General features: G+C 46.5%; 1 non-coding gene across 1 annotated transcript; it reads left to right on the forward strand.

Moving 5' to 3' along the window:
• Nucleotides 1-888: 888 nt before the first annotated feature.
• TRNAT-CGU (transfer RNA threonine (anticodon CGU)) lies at nucleotides 889-961 on the forward strand. Its single transcript has one exon. It is a non-coding gene; the product is annotated as a tRNA-Thr (tRNA).
• The last annotated feature ends 20172 nt before the right edge of the window (nucleotides 962-21133 follow it).

The following is a 21133-nucleotide window of genomic DNA, read 5'->3' on the forward strand; positions in this document are numbered from 1 at the left end:
CCCGCCTGACAGCATCGGGTCGTCGGTCTGCCAAAACCGAACTATGTCATGTTGCCCGCTTGAAGCCGTGCCAACCTCGCACAAATCACGAACACGCCCAGAGGGCTTAGGCTGAAGAGGGGGGAAATGTCACGCCACTGACGACGAGGAAGAATTGTGCTGATCTGGGAGAAGAAGAGGAAAAAACGCGTTGGTGCCTGGGAGCTAGTAGCCTTCACCTTGTCCCTGATCCCATTACCATATCACTGTAAACAGACACCCCTTTGCTATTTAGCCATAACAATATATATATATATATATATATATATATATGAAGGAAAGAAGGCAACAGTCGGCGAGGCCAAGGAAAGCGTTGGGGATGGTACTTTGTCTTTTTTTTTTAAATGTTTACTTGGATAATCACAGAAATTAGTAATGTGATCTGTTTAGGGGAAAGATAATTCGACACAAAGTAGAAGAAAAAACAACGTGCCGATTGGTGGGATCCGAACCCACGACCTCCGAATAACGCGTCCGGTGCTCTTCCAACTGAGCTACATTGGCCGCTGTCCCCCCTGCTACTTTCTTGGGTATTTATGTTGTCTGTATACGAACCTTGAGAGTGTTCACCAGCGCCACCCTCAGCCATAGCGGCGGACGTGGGACGTCCTTTGTTACCGCCAGCGTCACGGCTTCAAGACTGCCAGCTGGCAGTCTTGAAGCCATAGGTAGCGTAAGAGGGTCCTAGCACAGCTTTCGCCCTCGCTCTTGATCCCGTTCTACGTGACGCTGGCGGTAACAAAGGACGTCCCACGTCCGCCGCTATGGCTGAGGGTGGCGCTGGTGAACACTCTCAAGGTTCGTATACAGACAACATAAATACCCAAGAAAGTAGCAGGGGGGACAGCGGCCGATGTAGCTCAGTTGGAAGAGCACCGGACGCGTTATTCGGAGGTCGTGGGTTCGAATCCCACCATCGGCACGTTGTTTTTTCTTCTACTTTGTGTCTAATTATCTTTCCCCTAAACAGATCACATTACTAATTTCTGTGATTATCTAAGTAAACATTTAAAAAAAAATACCATCCCCAACGCTTTCCTTGGCCTCGCCGACTGTTGGCTTCTGTCTTTCATGTATTATGACGAGTACCCTCATTTCCCCTTGATTGATCTATATATATATATATATATATATATATATATATATATATATATATATATATATATATATATATATATGTGTGTGAAATAAGGCGCTGCGGTTAACCACAGATACAAAACAGTGCGGCACTTAACGTTGCAGTTTAAGCAAGTTGCATGGACTGGTTCCAATAGCACGTAGAAAATTTTTTCTTTGCCAAGGACAGCGAACACCGGAATACGCACTGCAGCCCACGATGGCAAGATAGTATACTCAGACATGCAAAACACCGTTCTAGCATCATACACACTTTCCATGAGGCTGGGCACATTCTTACGCTCAAAATAAACCTCGCTGCTTGCGCACAGCTTCCAAAAGCTTATTCCTAAAGTGATATCACGGGTAGAGCTAAGGATAACGACGAATTCCGTTTCGTAAACGGCTCCACTCAAGTCAACTTCAAGAGTTTACCCTCCAAGAGGACGCAACTGCTCGCCACTCACGCCACAAAACATTGAGGTTTCATCACGCTAGAACATCACTTTGCGTCCCAGCAATCATTTAAATCTCACACTAATCCCCGAAACAGTTTCCCCGGTATCAATGAGATCTAAAACTAACGACCACGCAAACTTTATTCATAACCATTGAGACAGGAGCTGGAATATCATAATAGAGTGAGGTTATAGCGGCCTCAACTCCATCGGTCACGCTTGTTGGGTTTCCTGACGAGGCTACGAGGACCGACGAAACAGTGCTGGAGACTGCCGCGGACTAAGCACGCGAAGTGGAGTGGCACTCCAATGCGACGTCGGGGGATGAATTACGAAGGGTGGTGTGCTGAAGGTCTGTTGGAGGAGATGAGTGCAGAGTCACGACAGATGAATCCTGGTGATGCGGTCGCACTGGGAACATTGGTGACCCGTATCGATAAGGTCCACACTGATTACAAAATCTTGAAATATTGCCTTTATTCCCGCAGTGAAAGCAAACCAGAGGCGGGCGATTAACGGCCAATGCGCCTGGCATTCCTCGTCAAAGCGATGATGGGTTCGTGTCTGGTAGCATTAATTGGCACCAGGAGGCATAACAAAGTCATCGCGCGGCTCGTTCTGTTCGTGAACTGGTGGTGGCGGTTTATTATAGCTTGGTGCGACTTCGCAGAGTTGTGTAGTCAATAACAGGGAGGCGTGCGGTGTGTACCAAAGCCTGCTGCGTTTATAGCAAAAGGTTGTCACGATCGCTACATAAAATTGAGCGTGCGATCGCAAGGGAGTGCATGGGGAGCGGGATAATTCTTCTCGAACTATCCGGCGAATTGTGGAGGCGAGGTCGTTGGCTTCGCAAGTTGCGTCAAGGGCAGTAACTGTTGTCACTCTACAACGGACCGAAATTTTGTTTTATTCGGCCCATCAAGGAATTCACAAATAACGAACGAGATGTCCTCAGCGAAGCCCTTGAGCAAATGGGCCAACTTTGCCCTCGTCGGACATACGAGACGAGGAGACCTTGCAAAGCTTCAGTCTTATCGGGAATTTATGCATCTTGAGCCAATGTCTGCTCAGCCCTCTTCTTTCCTGTCGAGAAACCAATAAAGCGCGTTTTAGTGCTCCCACAAAGCGAAGCCAGGATGTCAAGGTATCCTAATGATTTTATCACCATCTGCGGCCCATATCTGTCAGCGAGAAAGCGACGTTCACCAGGTGGTCGTTATTTTCCCACTTATTATAACGGCTCACTAGTTGTTAGTGGGTGAGTCATTCGCTCACGTCATCACCAGCTGCTCCCGCGAAGGAGCGGTGCTGTCGGTAATGTGGTCAGAAACCGCTATGTGTAGATCTAAGTGTGGCTCCTCCGTCCAGGGACATCTCGGTCTCTTGAGGTATCAAGTCCGTTTGTGTAAATTATACAGAATTAAGCGTAAACGGCTCCTTGTATCAACAATGAATTCATTCTCATATCCAATAGCGTAAATAAATATTATGCTCAAATATTATTCCTTTGATGTCAACGGAATCTAGACAGAGATTGATATCGAAAAAAATCATTCGACTAGAGCAAATACTACTTTACGGACAACGAAGAAGCGGGCAGTGGCGCGGGCAGCTGCATTCACGCTAGGCTCTAGGCACATACCTCCCTCGTAAGTGTGTGTCATTATATGATGGCACTACCAGAAAAACAACGCTAGGCCCGCCGCCATTTATTAAAATCATGTTATGGTAAACGGACATCATTTGTCTGGTTTTTGTTCACTGTGTTCATCGGCTTGCCGTCGCTTAACATTTAGTTAGAAATACTGGGTACGTCAATATCGCTCGTCATCTTGGTCTGGAGCTTTGGCGCCCTGTGCCTGTTGCGCTATCGACAGCGGGCTCCAAGGAGTGGATCACCTGGCTGCTCTCCAGCCTGCAGTAGCCAACGTGACCTCGCCGCTTCTCCGCCCCGACTACAAGACATGACGGAGTAACCAAATGATCCTACCGACCTGAAACGACCACTAGAGACTACGAGGGACCCTACTGACCAGATGACCCATCTGCCTAGACGCTGACCAGAAGACCTCACCGACAAAAGACTACACCACATATGAGGACATTCCCCCGCCCATGCCATGCGTTGCTTGCCTGGGCCTTGGCCATTTGAGCTTGCGGCCTATGGCCTGACACCTTTCTGAGACAGGCTTCATCGGTGAAACATCGTGGCGGCAAGCTGTTGTCTTTTTCCTTCATCCTCTTCTTTAGTCCAGCCACGCCCCTCGTCATACCATGAATCTCCTTACTGATTATTAATTAAAAGTTTTCTCTCTCTCTCTCTCTCATCGACAACGATAAACTTCCTCGTCCTCTGTCGGGACGATCTCTCGGTAGCCCTGTTCCTGTTCTCCTGTTCTCGGCGTTTCATTGGCTTGCATTCCCGTAACAATATCACTAGTGTAGAATTCTTTACGTCTCACTCCACGCTTTCAACAGGATTGCATGAACTCCTGGAGCAGCTAATATCAACCACAGTTTTACGAACTCAACACCCATGCTATGTGGGACGCTGTAGCGGGTATTTCCAGGAACTGGGCGATGTTGCTCGTGTGGCAGAGAGAGGGAACTTTACTCGGTGTCCAGAAATAAGTTAGCGGTCGACATTTGTCCGGCATTCTAGAGCCTTGTGCTTAACCTCCCACTCCATAAAGCTGAATGTTTTGCTCTTATATGTTTTTGTTATGCCTGTGTATTTAGTTTGTGGAGAGCGTGGAAACGTTTGTGATGCGAAATAGATTCCAGCGTCCTTCTAGTCATGATCTTCGTACCTCTGATAAACACCGACGTGAATTCGCAGGAATAAGTCGGGATGATGTTATCATAAATTCATTAAACAGAGGCCCCGCTGGACGAATGAGTGCGCACAAAATCATGTCCGTCAACGGGGTGAATAATTTTAGCTAGACATTTCCACAAAACGCATAGACTTTGCGTTCAATGCTAAGTTATTTTTTCCTTTCTACAAGCACCTTGCTGCCTTTTCAATGGACATAAAAATCCAATACAATATCATTTTCTCCGCTAGTTGTTTTCAAAACGCATTCCATATTTCTTTGCACGAAGAAGGAATATAGGTACACTTCAGTGCTGTCAAATGTGAAAGGGGTATATACAACGCATGGTTTTGGGGCGAAACGGTACGACCTGCTGGTGCCTTTTGTCATACTGCTTTCCTGTCTGAATGACTCCTGCAGCTTTCTGGAAATATCACGCTTGTAGGAGAACTAGGTTTCAAGTGATAAAGTTTCAGGAAGTGTGTGAAAGATGCGGGCACACAGACAAGAGAAAAGAATATTCTGAAAATTGTACAGGTTGAACAGTCCTGAACCAAGATTCAGCAGCGTAAGCCAAAGGTCACAGTCGCTGATTCCACTTCGACGCACTAATGGAAGAAGTAGTAAGAAAAGCCGAGGACACCCACCTAGTGAAAGTGGCGACTTTAACGCCCCGCACAGAAACTGGGGGTATAGGATAGATTAGGCCAAGGGGAGATCCATCGTAACGAACATGGATAGGCACAACCTGGAGCTTGTTACTGACCCCCAATTCCTCACAAGATGAGTAAACAGTGTTTCCAGGGGTACATGCCCCAACATCACACTAGTCCGGAATATAGAAGAGTCTATATGGACCAACACCAACCAAACTTTTGGTAGCGACCATTACGTTAAGCAAACACAAGTAAACTTAATGGAGTACAGCAGACCCCCACGTAACGCTACAGTCACCAACTGGCCCAAATTCAGAGAACAGAGAGCTGAGGACCAAAAGATCAGCTTACAAAAATGAGCAGAGGAGAATAGAAAAGCCCATAACAAGAATGCAACGGAAGTCACGTCCACGGAAGACTTCAAAATTGTAGACGCACACTTACTGCGTCTATGGAACGTACCCAGGGGAATGACCAGATGATGGAGAAAGCACAAATGTAACAGGAACCTCAAACAGAGAATTGCACAAATCAATAAAGAAAACAGCGAATGCGCCCTTAAACTTAAGCGCAATAATTGGAACCAGATCTGCGAAAGTTTCAATGAAAATCTTAGCAGTGCAAAACGTGGGCACTGCTAAGACACCGTATTGACAAAAAAAAATCGGAGAGATCACATCAAGACACTAGAAAGGATTACGCATTAGTTCCGAGGAACCGATGAGCAAGCCATCGACCACCATCGAAACACAAGCATACACACCACTATGCCCGATACAATACACGGGAGAGGACAGCCAATAGCTAGACGCCCAAATAAAAACACACGAGGTACATGCTGCGGCCAGATCATTTGTCAAGAATACAGCCCCAGGCAAAGATCAGATTACCAACGCAATAGTTAGAAACCTAAATGACAAGCAAATCCAGATGCTAACGGACTCAATCAACACTGGGACCAAGGTAACGTTCCCGAGTAATGGAGACACGTGGAGATCGGAATGATGCCCAAACCAGGCAAACCACCTAGGCTGGATATTCTCCGACCCATTTAACTGACCTGTTGCGTCAGGAAACTTTATGAAAACGTTATTAAAACAAGGCTGAGTAACTATCTGGAAAAAATGACCTGTTTCCGGGCACGATGTTCGGCTTCAGGCCTAGGCTCTCTACACAGGACTTTCTACGGCAGCTAATGGAGACTGTGATAAACTGAATAGCGGCAAGAAATGAGACGGTCATACTGGCCATAGATTTGAAGGACGCATTTGACAACATTAGCCACGAAGTGATATTCAGGGAACTCTCGGCAACAAATTGTAGAAGAAAGACCTTAGAGTATGTCAAGGCCTTCCTAACAGACAGAACAGTCACCGTTAGAATTAATAACATACAGTCAGAAACGAGAAAAAAAACCAACAAGCGCACACTACAGAGCTCTGTTATATTTCCAATACTATTTGACATTGTCATGATAGGGATATCGAGAAGACTCAGGAATATACAACATATAGAACATGCAATTTACGCAGACGATCTAACAGTATGGACTCAGAATGGGTCCACCGGGGAAAACGAAGAATGGTTACAACTCGCTGCGAAAGAACTTGAGGATTTCGCTCGTTCTAGCGGAATGTAGTGCTCACCGGAGAAATCACAATACATAAGATTACACTCTTGCAGGCACAAACCACTGGACATCGACGTAATCATGAACGGACACCCGATTCATCAAACGATCAAAATGAGAGTACTAGGGTTGTGGTTACAAGGAGGAGGCAAGCGTGATCAAACGATCAAATTTCTTACCACTGCGACCGACCACATCTCTAGAATTATAAGCAGGATAACAAACAAAAGTGGGATCAAGAAACAAGACGCAGTACGGATAGTGACAGCCCGATCGTCATTCTACGCCTCGCCCAGTCTCCCATATCCTAAACCAACCAAGACGGAAAGGAACAAGATAAACGTGCTAATCAGGAAGGCATACAAACTGGCTCTGAGATTGCCACCATACGCCTCTAACAGCAAGTTTGACGATCTGGACATGCTCTGTACCTGTGGAGAACATAGCGAAGCTATGCTCCACTCCCAGATCAGAAGACTTAAACAGACCAAGACGGGCTGCGCTCTCCTTACGAAACTTCGATACACCCTTAAAGACGACAATAGCGCAGAAACCACAAATATCCCACCAGACATCCGGGACACTTTGACAGTCAGACCACTGCCCAGAAATACAGACCCTGTCAATGATAACGGCAGAAGGAATGCCAGAGCCAACATCCTTGACAAACACTTGAACACAAAACATTTTGTGATGTACGTCGGCGCAGCGAGGTGCAAAGGCAGAGAGGCGACCGCAGCCGCGGTCACTGACTCACGAGGCAACCTCATATGCGGAACAAGTATACGAACCAAATGCACCCACACAGCGGGAGAGGTGGCAATAGCCCTAGCAATCTCGGAAGTAAACTGAAGACAACACAGTTACTGGATAGTCTCGGACTCGCAAGCCGCCTGTCGAGCTTTCCAAAACAACAGGATTTATCGCATAGCAAACAAGTTCCTAGCCGACCGGTCAGAAGGAACAGACTCAAGTAGGCAACACACGATTGTTTGGGAACCGGACGCTGGGGTGGAGGGTAACATCAGAGTAGATTCCGTCGTCCGAGGTTTCACTAGCTGGGCAGCGGAGCCATCGGTAGAGCCTTTCACAAAACCAGAAGCATACGGGGAAACAAAACTATCATGTAGGGAGAGGCGTAGAAAGTACGCACTTCCACATGACACACTAAGCCGAAAACAAGCCACTGCACTTAAGTGCCTACAAACAAACACATATTCAAACAGAGTCTATACCACAAAATACGGCCCACACAATACAAAAGCGAATGTGTCTGGTGCGGAGACGCTGCTGTACTATACCATACAACACGGAGATGTAGGGCAAGCCCCATAACGCCTAAAATAAATAGCCCAGTCCTGAGCAGTGGGAGGAACTGCTAGCCGCCTCGGACGTACAGCATCAGCTCAGGCTGATGCAGCGGGCCAGAGCCGCTGCTGAGGCCAACGGACTACTCCTCTTTTTTAATCCACTACCCTTAACGCCACTTTCCCCCAAATAAAGTTTATGAATCAATCAATCAATCATTATCAGCTCGGTTCCGCGTTCAGTAAGCTTCTCGGTAGCGCGCTAGTCTTTCTCTACATTGCTCGATGGTCTCGGTAGCCTGCCAGTCACGACTACAATCTCTGTCTTTAGTGGGATGATGTTTGTATATGTATACGGCTGAATATATTAGGGGAACCTTCAAGATGGAGTAGATTTGTAATATGAGCGTCATTACTCACAGACCTTCACCCAAGCGTGGCCATACGGCTAAAAAGCAAAGTTATATAGCTTTCTCAGAAACTTTGTAGTTAAAGGAAAACTCGCCCTAGTAACAGGATCAACCCAGGACCACCGCCTTTCCGAGGCGCTCACACTATCCACTATGCTAAACAAGATGGTCTGCATTTCAGATGGTAGGGCATGAGCAATTTGTCAATAACTCGAAGTGGGAACTATACTCGTCGAATATTTTAGGGGAATACTTCAATGTGTACTAAATTAATAACAAGGAACTAATTTCATTTCATCATTTCATTTCATTTATTAATACTGTCAGCCACCGTAAGGGGCTGTAACAGGAGTGGAAAATACAAAACGAAAAATGAGAAATATAGAGCACGATGAAAATCAATAGTCGATCAAAAATTGTCTCTGAATACACACACAAAAATGAACTGCACAGAAATCGGAACAACAGCCATCCTACACAATGTTCCTCCTTGATATCCACCCAAGCGCGGTCATCGGGCATTTCGCTCCCCGATTCCGTTAAAGTAACCCACCCACACCTTTCTAGCTTGGAGTTATTAATAAATTCTCTCTCAGCTTACCATCTGATCTTCTGACAACACTAGTTAGCTCACTATGTAGAGCGGCTACATCGGAAAAGCAGCGGTCCCGGGTTCGATCCCAGGAAAATCACGAATGTTCCTTTCCGAAGTTTCTGAGAAAAAGCGTAGAGCGCATTTAATTGGAATAAACAAACAGCTGGCAGACTGAAATTCACGGCGACGACAATGTTGACTGCACAGCGCGAGAGTTTGTTGCAGTTTTACAAGAGGCGTAATCGGGTGCGGCGATAGCGTAGTGCTTTAGTGCTTGGGCAAAAGGACTATGTTTCTTTACAGTGCGAAATAAAATGGCGTGAAGCGCACGAGTGAGTAGCACAGTCAGTGGAAAATATGACGTACTAATCCCAGCAAAAACGTGAAACCGGGAAATGCAAGCAATATAGCTAACGGTCTGAAAAAAAGGGCACTGACGAAACAGTTCATCATCTCGCGAGAACATTTATATACACCTGCAACGTCATTACTAGTGCGAAATATTATACTGTTTTCAAATACAACAATAACCTTTTAGAAGTAGTACCTATATATGCATGCCGGGATGGAGCAATTTGCTCCCGTTCTGATGTTCCGATGAGCCTCCTCAGCTACGTTCACGCTCTTTGCTTCCCAGTTTCGTGCAAGTCAAGTGTTTATTCCTAAATTAGGTCATTCGTATGGGTTGGTCGTATTCTGCGTCTTTTTTCATCCCTGATTGGTGGTGGGAATTTAATCCATTTTCCAGAAGTCTGCTGAAAAACCTGCTTTGTATTTTGCTTGCCTGAAGTCTGAAGCCGTCTTGAGAACATAATGACTACTGTCGATATTACTTTGCAGACAATCGACAGTAAGTTTATCGGGTTGTGAGTGTTCGTCATTCACATCACCTTTTTTTTCTCTCATGATAATACTAGTGATCTTACACGATTGCGCTCGGCTCTAATGCTTAAGGCACTGTGTATAGAGCGTTGCAAATATAGCGCATACGCCAAAGCAACTTTCAGCCAACATATTGTTACCAGATTCTCGCAAGGTATTTTCTCGTTTTTGCACGCTTATCGCCGATAATCCAGGCTTAGGTTTCGACATGTATAGGCACGGTTTTACAATGATTACATTGCAGAGACTATGCAGTCGAGGAACTTTTTAACTACAAGAAGGAACAAGTTACGCTGTCATCATCATCATCATCCTGACTATACCCACTGCAGGGCGAAGGCCTCTCCCATATTTCTCCACTATATTGCTGTATGTGCCGTCAAATGTCAAATGGTGGTATAGACATTACGCGATACCATGGTAAAGCAATACAGCCAAACTGTGGCCTTTGGCTCGTTCAAAGTTCAGCAGCCTGCCAGGTTTACCTCGGCTGACACATGGCACAGTGACAGTCTACTAAGGGGGAACCAGCACGCCCTTGCCATTCAACGCAGTGACAGACTTGATTCCCAACGTCCGGACGCGTTTCGAACCAGCTGCCGGCGCCGGCCGGTGTTGTATGCCTGCATCCATGTTGTGCAAGACGGGATCCTTGGGTAGGGCACAGAATTCTTAGAAACCTAAGAGCTCGTGTGGTTAAATCTTGCTGCTTACCCGGATGTTCACACTTCGGAACCCGGATGAAGGGAAGTCCGTGTCCGGATGAAGGGGAATTGCTACAAGATGACGAAAATCGGCGCCCGGCTGGGAAATTGTATGCTTTCTGTTTTGGCACGACCTCACCAGGAGGTTGCAGAAAATAGTGTGTAAATTATTTATTGATAAATAATCTAAATAAAATCTAAGAAAATCTGGAGCTTTCCATTTCGGCGTCTCCGTAAAGCACGTGTAGCTTCACGACATCAAATTATGCAATTACCATTTAATATCGTACTGCAGTCTGAGTAGACATTCTGTGTAACAAACAAATTTGGCATTGCTGAAAAATATTTGTCCGTACACTCACAACGTTAGGACCGTACCGGTTTATTCCGGCTTGTAAGCCTACAGTCGTGCATCCTGTAATCCAGACCTAACCAGCAGCTATAACGATCGCTGCATGCATCTGTTCATCCTGCAAATCGGATATGCAACTCAGAAAAACACATGCAATAAATTCTGAGCACATAACTACACAAATAAATGATCGCTGATTTGCAATGTTTCATCTGCTCTGGGGATTGACCGGCGCCAGAGCTCAAGGGGAGCATGCAAGGACGGTGTTTTAAATATCTGCCCCCGATCCGCGCTAGTCTGGCACCGCAAACTGCAGGTGAGAACACAATACATTGTACTTTCGATTTTCAGTCCCGTATTACTTTCTGACAGGTGTCTGGCATTCGAGTTTCATAGTGAGGCCCAGAAACCCCGCCCCACCAGCCCAGCTCCCAGGCTGGCTACCCAATTTGAGTTAGACTCTGAGCGTATACGGAGTACTTATCGTGTTCCTTCGGACGATACCCTATGTTAACCCATGGGTAGGTTAGATTTTCAGTCTCAGGCTCTCCGTACTTCGCTCACAATCTGGCGTTCGATTTTCATCGCGCAGCTGTGAATCTCTCCCGCCAGTGTAACTCTCCCAGGCTTGCGGCCTTATTTACATCCGAGCACGTTCATCCATATTCCGACTCCGAGCACATTCTGAGTATAAGGACGAAAGCCTCTCATGCCTCATCGTTTTCAGCAGGAGGGGTCGGCAGAGGCTATCACACTTTCGAGGGAGATAGTAAAAAATACATAAATAAGCCTTGTCTCCACCAGGAATCAAACCTCCATCCCTTGTATTTCCAGCCGAGCACTTTCCCAACAGCGCCACGCCCCGGTTCGTGAAACGTTCATCATTGTTTTTTTTTTATTGCATGTAAAACCTACCGTAAAAAAAAGTAAAAACTCCACTTACTTAAATTTGTCCATGTCTCAAGTTACCGCGCTGCTTAATACGAGCCCGCCTTATGCCTAGCCCGACAATGCACCATCATCAAAACATCAAAATTCTGGCAGGCACACAAATGCATCTAGGTATGGCATCCAGTTTGGAGGTTCTTCGCGTGCAGCATATACACTCCTCATCAAAGCTTACTGACTCCGAAATACGGATTTGGACGATCTTGGTAACGATCAGCCTGCCTGTCCATCATGCGGCTTTTCCACACTGAACGCTCTTATCAACACAAATAGATCATAAGGCACGACAGAGTTTTGTCAAGAGGCAAAAATCTAATTGTATATGGTGTAATTTAAATGTCCTTTCTAAGAGTTCTTTTACTGTGTCGCAAAAGAACATATCATAACGGCACAGAATAAAGCAATGATTGTCTCAGGCACGGTATAGAGACGGCAATTCACCATCCAGGGCACAAACATCTCCTTATCATGAATAAATGTCTTAGCAGGCAACGTCACTCTGCGCAGTTTGAAAAAGAATGTTTTTGCGGCTTCCTGAATGCACAGTTTCCTAACACGCTATTGAACAGGCTGCCGATACAATGGGGTAGGGAACGAAGATTCAGTGAGAGCCTCGGTCATCTGCTTTCTCGAGAGGCTATACAGGTAATCTATAGAGAAACGCACAATGAGAAAATTAAGTTTTAGCAACCTCCTTAAGAAATCCCCATAAAGGCCCCTCACGAACCTGCCCAATCGGTATCAATAAGTAAGGTAAATGAGGGACTAAGACGCCTAATGAGCAAAGCTACAAGAAGCCGGTGGTTTGCCTATTTGAAAAAGGAAGAACGGGAAACAAGTTGATGCACAAACAACTGAACAAGGCCCACTCCAGCAAGCTCTAAGGGAAGGAACAAGTAGTCACGCCGCATGGGCTCCCATTGAGAGCGCCACACAAATGTTGCACATATTCCATGTATTGCTTGTACCTATCCCCTCGCACAATGAGGACTTGAAGGACATATGCAAGCATTGAAAACAAAATATTACAAGGGTTCAACGCTGCTTAACCAAATATTGAGCGAAAGCATTAGCTGCGGGTGACCAAGCGTTCTTCTCTTTTTTTCCTTCCTGAGCCCACATACAAAGCCCCGCTTTAACCAAGCCGTATGAACGTGCCTTAGTGACCTGTAGGGGTAACGTGAATGCCAGGGTGCTAGCAGGCTGATTCTGACATAACCGTCCCATGTGAAACGAGACACCAAGTTGGCAGCTCCTGCCAGCCCATCACTCGCTTTTGTGTCACGTGGGGCGACCAAAAATGGGCCACGAGCACGTACCCAAAGACGGAGGTCTGGGACGGTGTCTAGAAAGACAGCATTTAATGCGTTAGCTTAAGATGGCGACTCAACCATGTCCTCGGTCACGAGCTCATGCTTTCTTTTTTTCGTCTTTTTCCTCTCGCTGGCTCGGTATCTTCTTCCTACTCGTTGGCGCGGAAAGAAGAGCAGTGCTAGAGATTTAACTCACTCCCGGCCGCGAAATATCAGGTGTTCTTCCCCAAAGACATAGGCTTCTGCATTGTTTGCGTAGCGACAAATCCATCGCCGAACTCAACTTGCAGAAGCCGTGTTGTAAATTTTGTACTTGTTTCGTGGTGCCTCATGTAGCCTCCAGTTGTCGAAGGCGAGTAGAGGGGCACCATCAAGCTCAAGAGAACGTAAGGAAGCAAAGACGGTACCAGAAATATTAGTGTCATGTTGGTGCTGAATTGTCCTCGGGTAATAGCATTTATACAACGCTTTCGTTGTGACGTCACGTGCTGCGCCGTGGCTGCGACCAAACTATACCCTTCCAAAAATACCCTTCGCCGCTTGAGTTGGTAGCCGAGCTCTCACCCTAGTGTCACGTGGGGTGTAACGTCACAGCTTGACGTGGGTGCGGCCGCGCTACGCCGACCGCTTAAGTTGGTAGCTCAGCTCTCACCCTAGTGTCATGGGAGGTGTGACGTCGCAGAGTCACGTGGGTGCAGCCAAGCCAGGCTGAAGGCTCGAATCCTAGAGTAGTATTGCTTTCGCATTAAACTATGTTACAAACCAGCGCCCTAGCAAACACTGATTGTTCCCTACCCATCCAAGCCTGTGTTTCTCGCTGCATAGGTACGATCTGTGAATCCCAGTAGGCTGCGCTGTTGCGAACTTGGTGCAGCAGAACCCCGCGGTACTGAAGAGGAATACAGTCCCAGCATATGCCTCCAAACTGGCTTACTGTAGTGCCCCATGGCCTAACCAAAAGCCTTTTGATTCATCTAAATTAAGAGCCGCGCCTGATACATCGCAGAACTGCTTAGTCAAGTGTAAAGCCTTAAATACACTCTGTTTGTCAGAACAAAATAGTGCAATATCATCAGCGTAGGCTATAATCTTAACTTCACTTTGGGCAAGATAGAAGCCCCGGATGGCTGCAATGCTGATTATACTGAGATAGAGGGGTTCCAAATATAAGGCAAACAACAATGAAGACAGTGGACATCCTTGACGAACAGATGATTCCAGTGGTATTGATTTTGTTAGCTCCTGATTAACAATTATGTATACGAGTTCATATAGCACAGCCTTATGCCTTTGAGAAAAGCGTCACCAATGTTTGCATGCTCCAAGACCGCGAACGTGAAATCGTGCCGAACTTTATCAAACGCCTTCGGCAGGTCAATTTGAATCAGAGCTACTTGTCCGTCTCATCTGATACTGTCTCCATTACTGAATGTGCTATATGGATGTGTGTTTGAATACTGCGCCCTCTGATACCACATACCTGATTCGAACTTATCAAGTCAATAATGGTCAGCTGCAGACGACAACAAAGAAGCTTGGAAAAAATTTTGTAATCAGCATAACAGACGAAAATTGGACGATATCCTTCAGCAATATTCAACCAATTCGTATCTTTGGTTTTGGGAATTGATATTGTGTAGCCAGAATAGAAAGTGGGAGGCAGGGAACCTACATTATAAGATGCTCGAAAAACTTTAATAAAAATAGGCGTTAGGCAAGGCAAAAATGTTTTAGAGAATTCGCTAGTAATAGCATCTGGGCCAGGAGATTTCTGGCTTTGAAGTCCTGAAATGGCTGATTTAATTTCGTTCAAAGTGATGGGTCCCTCCACTACAGCACACTTTTCATCGACTAGTCGAGGAATGTTCTCTGTAAGGAATTATAATTGAAACCCCGATTTGCGTCTTCAAAACTGCCGAATAGCTTTCGATAATAGTCATAGAAAGCAGCAAGAACACCAGGAGCATCACTGCATTTGCAATCACCATAGTGAATTTCCAATATTTCCTTCGTTAGAGCATTCTCTCTTTCATCACACCGGGCCGGACGTGAATGTTGCGCGTCAAGAAACCTTCGGGTCCTAGATCTTATCAGAGCCTCCTTGTATCTTCCGCCGCAAATTGTAGCGCTCTGCCTTTGCGTTATTAATTTCTTCAACATAGGCACCCAGGCTAACCCTCTCTAGCTCATGTAGCTCAGTTAAGAGTGCTCCCAAGCTCACGAAGGTGTTGTCTGTTCAGGAACGCGATTCTTGCAGAAGCTTCAATTGACAAGTTTTGGTCTGCTGTTTAAACAATAATTTTTTAAAAACTGACAGATCATGGCGAACCATATGTCTTTCAAACAAGTAGGTACAGCACGTTTTAAGATTTCACCAGAGAGCAGAGAGTTATTCATCTTCCACAGCTTCCATCGAGGGTGAAGTATGTGCCGACTGTGCCTCCCTATGTGAAAAAACAACACACAGTGCTCACTGAAGAAGATGGGCCGCACAAAGCAACCAAAGACATTTTATAACGTGTCTACAGAAACGTAAATTCTGTCAAGGCGGGCATTACAGAAAAACTGAAAATTAGTAAAATGAACACTGGCGCCTTTTTCCTGCCCCACATCCACAAGACTATATTCACAAGCCAAATCGTCAAGTAATGCAGCACTAGGGTCATATTTCGTACATAGCACTGATCGGTCCTCATCCCTACAAACACAATTAAAATCTCCCAGCAATATATGTTAGCGATCTGGGCACAAATGGTTAACTAATGACAAAAAAAAAATCCGATTTTACGGCTTCACGGGGGCGTAAACAAAATTAATTCGCCACTGCACACCTGAAATTGTGAGGCCACATATAAGTCGCCCTTCGTCATATGTGCAATAAGACATGGTCGTCCTCTCAAGCGTTTTGGCCAGAAATAACATACACTCTCCAGCAAGCCTCTAGCGTGGCTAATAATAATGTTATATTTCAGCAAACACGGCTCGAGAGTAGCTTCTGTCACTTCATCAGAAGACAACTTTGTTTCCTGGATTGTTGCTACAGACACTCTCCATTTCTTTAAAAGATACCTTAACTGCTACTGCCTCCGACGATTACGCATAAACCTAACGTTATGGGTAGCAACATGATATGCTGCGACGCTAGTCTTTTTTAATACCAGTCCTAATAAACACCATCCCCCAGAATGGGGTGGCCCGCCTGCAAATTGGCGGCCTTTCGGGCAGATATCGCCCTCCTCTTTAAACTCACCCTTCCCGTGTCCTCTACACAGTATGCCTTCTGGCCAGAATCATCGATACTCACCTCACCACCTGCGGAACGCTTCAAATGGGCTATGTTGACCATGTACACCTCTGAGACAACCAAGGCCTCGGCCTACGAAACTGAATGGAGCACATCGCTCTCTGCCACACCTAAAGCCGATAGAGAACCGGACGCGCCAGAGATCGGCGCCAAACACGGCTCACTGTTACCCTCCAACGACGAAGAAGAGTCAACAATGAAGGAAGATAGGCGAAGATCTACTGGCAGTAGTGTCTTCACTGGCTCCACAGAAGGCATATCCGGACGTCCTTCAGTGACAAGTTGTTCCTGTGCAGCAAGCACAGCACTCTAAGTGGCACTCACAGGCGGACTCTGGTCCGGCGGTTTTGGCTCTGGAGATGCTGATTCTAGATGACCAGTCACTGCAGATTGTTCCTGCTAATATGAGGTGCAGAAGGCATCTGGTAGCCACCAGTTTGGTGTTCACGACTTAGCTCACCAGTCACCACTTCTGCCACATCCATGATATGATCTGACGCCACGCATCGTTTGGTGATCACTGGCCTTGATTCAGCCTATCAGCGTAACTCAAGATACAGTTCTCCCCAGTAGGTCCAAAGCGTCAGCACTGGGTGCATCGTGGCGTCCGGCACCGACGCCGTACATGTCCAAACCGGCTGCATCGATGACACAGCGGAAGTCTCCCTGGGATAAGAAGTAATGCCTGCACCCCATAAACAATAAGAGTGAGGAATTATACTTGCTGACACTCCGCCCTTGAGCGTGAGAAGGTTTCATGGTTCGCCGTTTCCATATGCTCCAACCCTGGGCACTGCCACTTTTCACCCTCCACATATTGAATCATTCCATAAGGTTCTAAAGCTTCCATAATCCTGCGGTGCTCCATATAGCAGGGAAGCCAAAGCAGCCTAACGTTGACCTTCTTTGTTTCCGGGTCGAACACCATGCACCTAAGTCCTTTCACAGGGAACTCTGCTTTGTTAACTAGCTTTTGCTTGGAATAACTACTCTCGCAGGTAACCATCCACACGTGGCTCATTTGGTATTAACCAATACACAAAATTTCCCGGAGGTCCAAAATCTGTGCCAGTGGGTCTCGAAAGTCGGGTACTCGGTACGGGCGACCCTTAGGGTCAGCATGGAGGATAACGGTATTAAGGACAACATTACCGGTGGGCAGGCGTGGAAGGACAACTTCGTACAAGTCTGTAGTATCCTGACAAGTTGAAAGACCTCGGCCAACGGCCGATACGCTGTTTCCAGCAAGGATCATTATACGGTACAGCCGCCCTGAACGGCTTCATCATAAAACGTTCATCATAATTCCCATTGTCAATCGTGAGGATAGCGGGATTACGCAAGTGAGAGATACTGCGCCTATATTTTCCTGTAAACGAAATATAGAACGCCGGTCAACTTTGATGCTTTCAATGGACTGCGGGTTGTTTTCGACAAGGGGCGTGCTATGTACTGTTACGTCTGATCATAACGTCAGCAGGTGATTCATGCATATAGACGAAGCTGGCTCCACCGGGGCATCCGATTGAGGTTTCCGTGCGGTGCCTTTCATTAGCCGCTTTCTCGAACGCCGCAGCACACTGCAAAAAGAAGCAAATCCAGAAGTATGGGAGGAGTTACTACAGCAGGCATCAGCGAGATTTCAAATTGATTTGCAGGACAGAAGAGGCGTAGTATCTGTCACAATTATCCGCACACACGTGTACCACGCCGTAACCGAAGGGAGGAAGGTGGGAGTGAAAGACGAGAGGGAGATAGAGGTGCAGTAATGGAGAACTACGATCCACCGCGCTATAATACCCTTCGCCTCATAGAACTTTGGAGGTCCAAAGTGCTCTCTAAATTGTTTTTACTCCTGAAGACGCTGTCGTCCGCTAAACAATGATTGGTTTTGTGGTTCTGTGGGGTTTAACGTCCCAAAGCGACTCAGGCTATGAGAGACGCCGTAGTGGAGGACTCCGGAAATTTCGACCACCTGGGGTTCTTTTACGTGCACTGACATCGCACAGCTCACGGGCGCCTTGCTTTTCGCCTCGACCGAAAAGCGGCCGCCGAGGCCGGAATTCGATCCCGCGTCCTTGGGCGCAGTAGTCAAGCGCCGTAGCCACTGCGCCACCCAGACGGGGCACTGAGACAAGCTAAGTAGCAAGCGTCTAAGCAGCTTTAAGACGTTTTAAGTTTGCATCTTCGCTCTCTTGTCTTCAATTTTACTACAGACTGAAGCGTCCACAGCGCCGAGCATGGAATATTTATTCCGTCCAGAAGTTCTCACCTGTGCGCGATATTTTCAGCGTTCTGGTCTTAAAGCTTTTTATCGTCTTTAAACATCTGCAGTGTTATTGGGGCTCTCCGAAATCGGAAAAATGTTTTTGTAAGTTTTCTTTGCAAGCATTTCTATTGGCCGGGCTCCCGACTTGTATCTCCATACGTTTTGCGTTCTTTTAAAAATAATTCGCCTCGGTAACGAGCTTTCATAGTTTCACAATTTGTTCTACGATTTTCAGTTACCCTGCACGGAATGATGATATCATAGGCACAGTGTTAATCGAATATTTAGGGGAATCTTCCAAGGTGGAGTAGATCTGTAAATTCGTAATAAGGGAATAATTACTCAGTGCCATCCACTCGAGCGCAGCCATTCGGCTACAAAGGAAAGCTTCAACACCGATCAACACCATTCTCACTTCGAGTTATTGATCAATTCGCTCTCGCTCTTCCATCTGCTCTGCTGACCGTCCTGGTTAGCTCAGTTGGCAGAGCGCCTGCCCTGGAAAGGCGGTGATCCCGGTTTCGTTATCAGGATCAGGACGAATTTTTCTTTACCTACGAACTTTCTGAGAAAGCTTGATAGCTTTCCTTTGTAGCCGTATGGCTGCACTCTGCTGGATGACAATGAGTGTATGACTCCCTTATTACATCATAGGCACACTGTGAAATCAGAAACTGCTTTGCAATATTTTGGGTGCATGTAATTCTATGGCCGCTAACTCTTATTTTCACACCCAGTCGGGCCAGCCTTGTGACAGCAGTACCACCGCACATTGCTTACGCTACAGATCAATGTTGGTCTATAGAGCGCAGTGCCATCTATGCGCGTTCTTGCCGATCAGTATCGACACAAATATTATTGCATCGTGAGCTGCCCTATATGATGAATTCCCATCTCATCTCTAGCGCCTTTTTATTTACGCTGAACTGCTGTTTCTTTCTATGGGTGCTGAACAATCTGTTCGTCTTCTGCATATTATATTTTATGTTTAACTTTGCACTTTGCCTGTACGATTTTACCGATCCCTTGGAACTTTCTCTAAGTTACTTAGCAGGACAATGTGATCAGCGAACCGCATATTACTTAGGTACTCTCTATTAGACATTGCATTGAACTGTTCCCAATCCGCGTATCCCTGAATACTTCCTCTAGACAAGCGGTGAACACTAGAGAGGAAATCGTGCCTCTTTGCCTGACCGCCTTGGATGAAATTGGATGAATTGGATGAAGGTGATGGATGAAATTTTGGACTTTTAGACGGGCTGATTACGTGGGGCTGCCGCCGCCGCGCAGTGCACCCGTGTATGTCGTGAAGTATGGTTGGGTCCCCTCAGCTGCCCCACATGAAATGCTTGCGGGGCTTGACACACGAAGACGAAGCACGCGAGAACAAGAAGGACGAGGGAACGAAGCGCTTATCATCGCTTCGTCCTGTCGTCCGTTGTGTTCTTGTGCTCTGCTGTCTCTGTGCGCTGAGTCCTGCAAGCATGGAATCAAATCAACTAGCCCAACAAAAAGTACTGCCATATGAAATGCTGCGTGCCGGGATGCAAGAACTACACGGATATACCTCCCGGGACTGTCGCTCGAACGAAGAGTATCGTGTTATGCGCACTCCTCGAGAAACGAAACGTTTATTTGTCAGGACATGTACATATATTGTTCGAGACAAAAATCATTCAATTCATTTAGGAAATGCAGACCTCAATACACATTGTTACGCTGAAGTCAGTTCCCCAGGCATGCAATGTTACGTCGAATTCGTAGTCTCCCTGACGAAATCAAAGATGAAAAGGCCACCTGCAGTTCTAACTAGTGCGCCTATAAACACGGAGTACAATGCAACAACTGGAAACAAAGTAACTTATGTGTTACGACGAGACGCGCAACTTTCGGCCGACCACTCCGGTAGGCTTTCCGCGGGGACATTCAAAGTCACTAAAAAAATTCCATGTACACTGCTGGTTTTGAGTCTGGCAAATATGTTGGCTAAATTCCCAAGAATCATTGCGCGCAAGAGAGAGAAGGGAACGGCGTCAGAGGAGGCCGGCTTGCGGAGGCTGCCCGCGCTCCCTCCTAGTTTTTTTCTTCCTCTATGCTCTGAACAGGGCATTGTCCCGGCCGGATCGTGCACACCTGCAGGAAACACGCATTTTTCTGGCAATGGATGATTTAGTGCTATAGACGGTTTCTGCCCCCAGAACGGATGTGGTGGCAGTGGTGAAAAGGTTCTCGATGCAGAGAATGGTAATTTTGTTGTGAAAGGATCCACAACCTTTCTGCCTCCGCAGCGATTTCTGCGGAATTAACGACTGCATGGTGACACATGCGCAT

This window comes from Amblyomma maculatum, chromosome 5, assembly GCF_055883805.1.
Source record: "Amblyomma maculatum isolate TAMU_Amacu chromosome 5, ASM5588380v1, whole genome shotgun sequence".
In the NCBI taxonomy this organism is placed as follows: Eukaryota; Metazoa; Arthropoda; class Arachnida; order Ixodida; family Ixodidae; genus Amblyomma; species Amblyomma maculatum.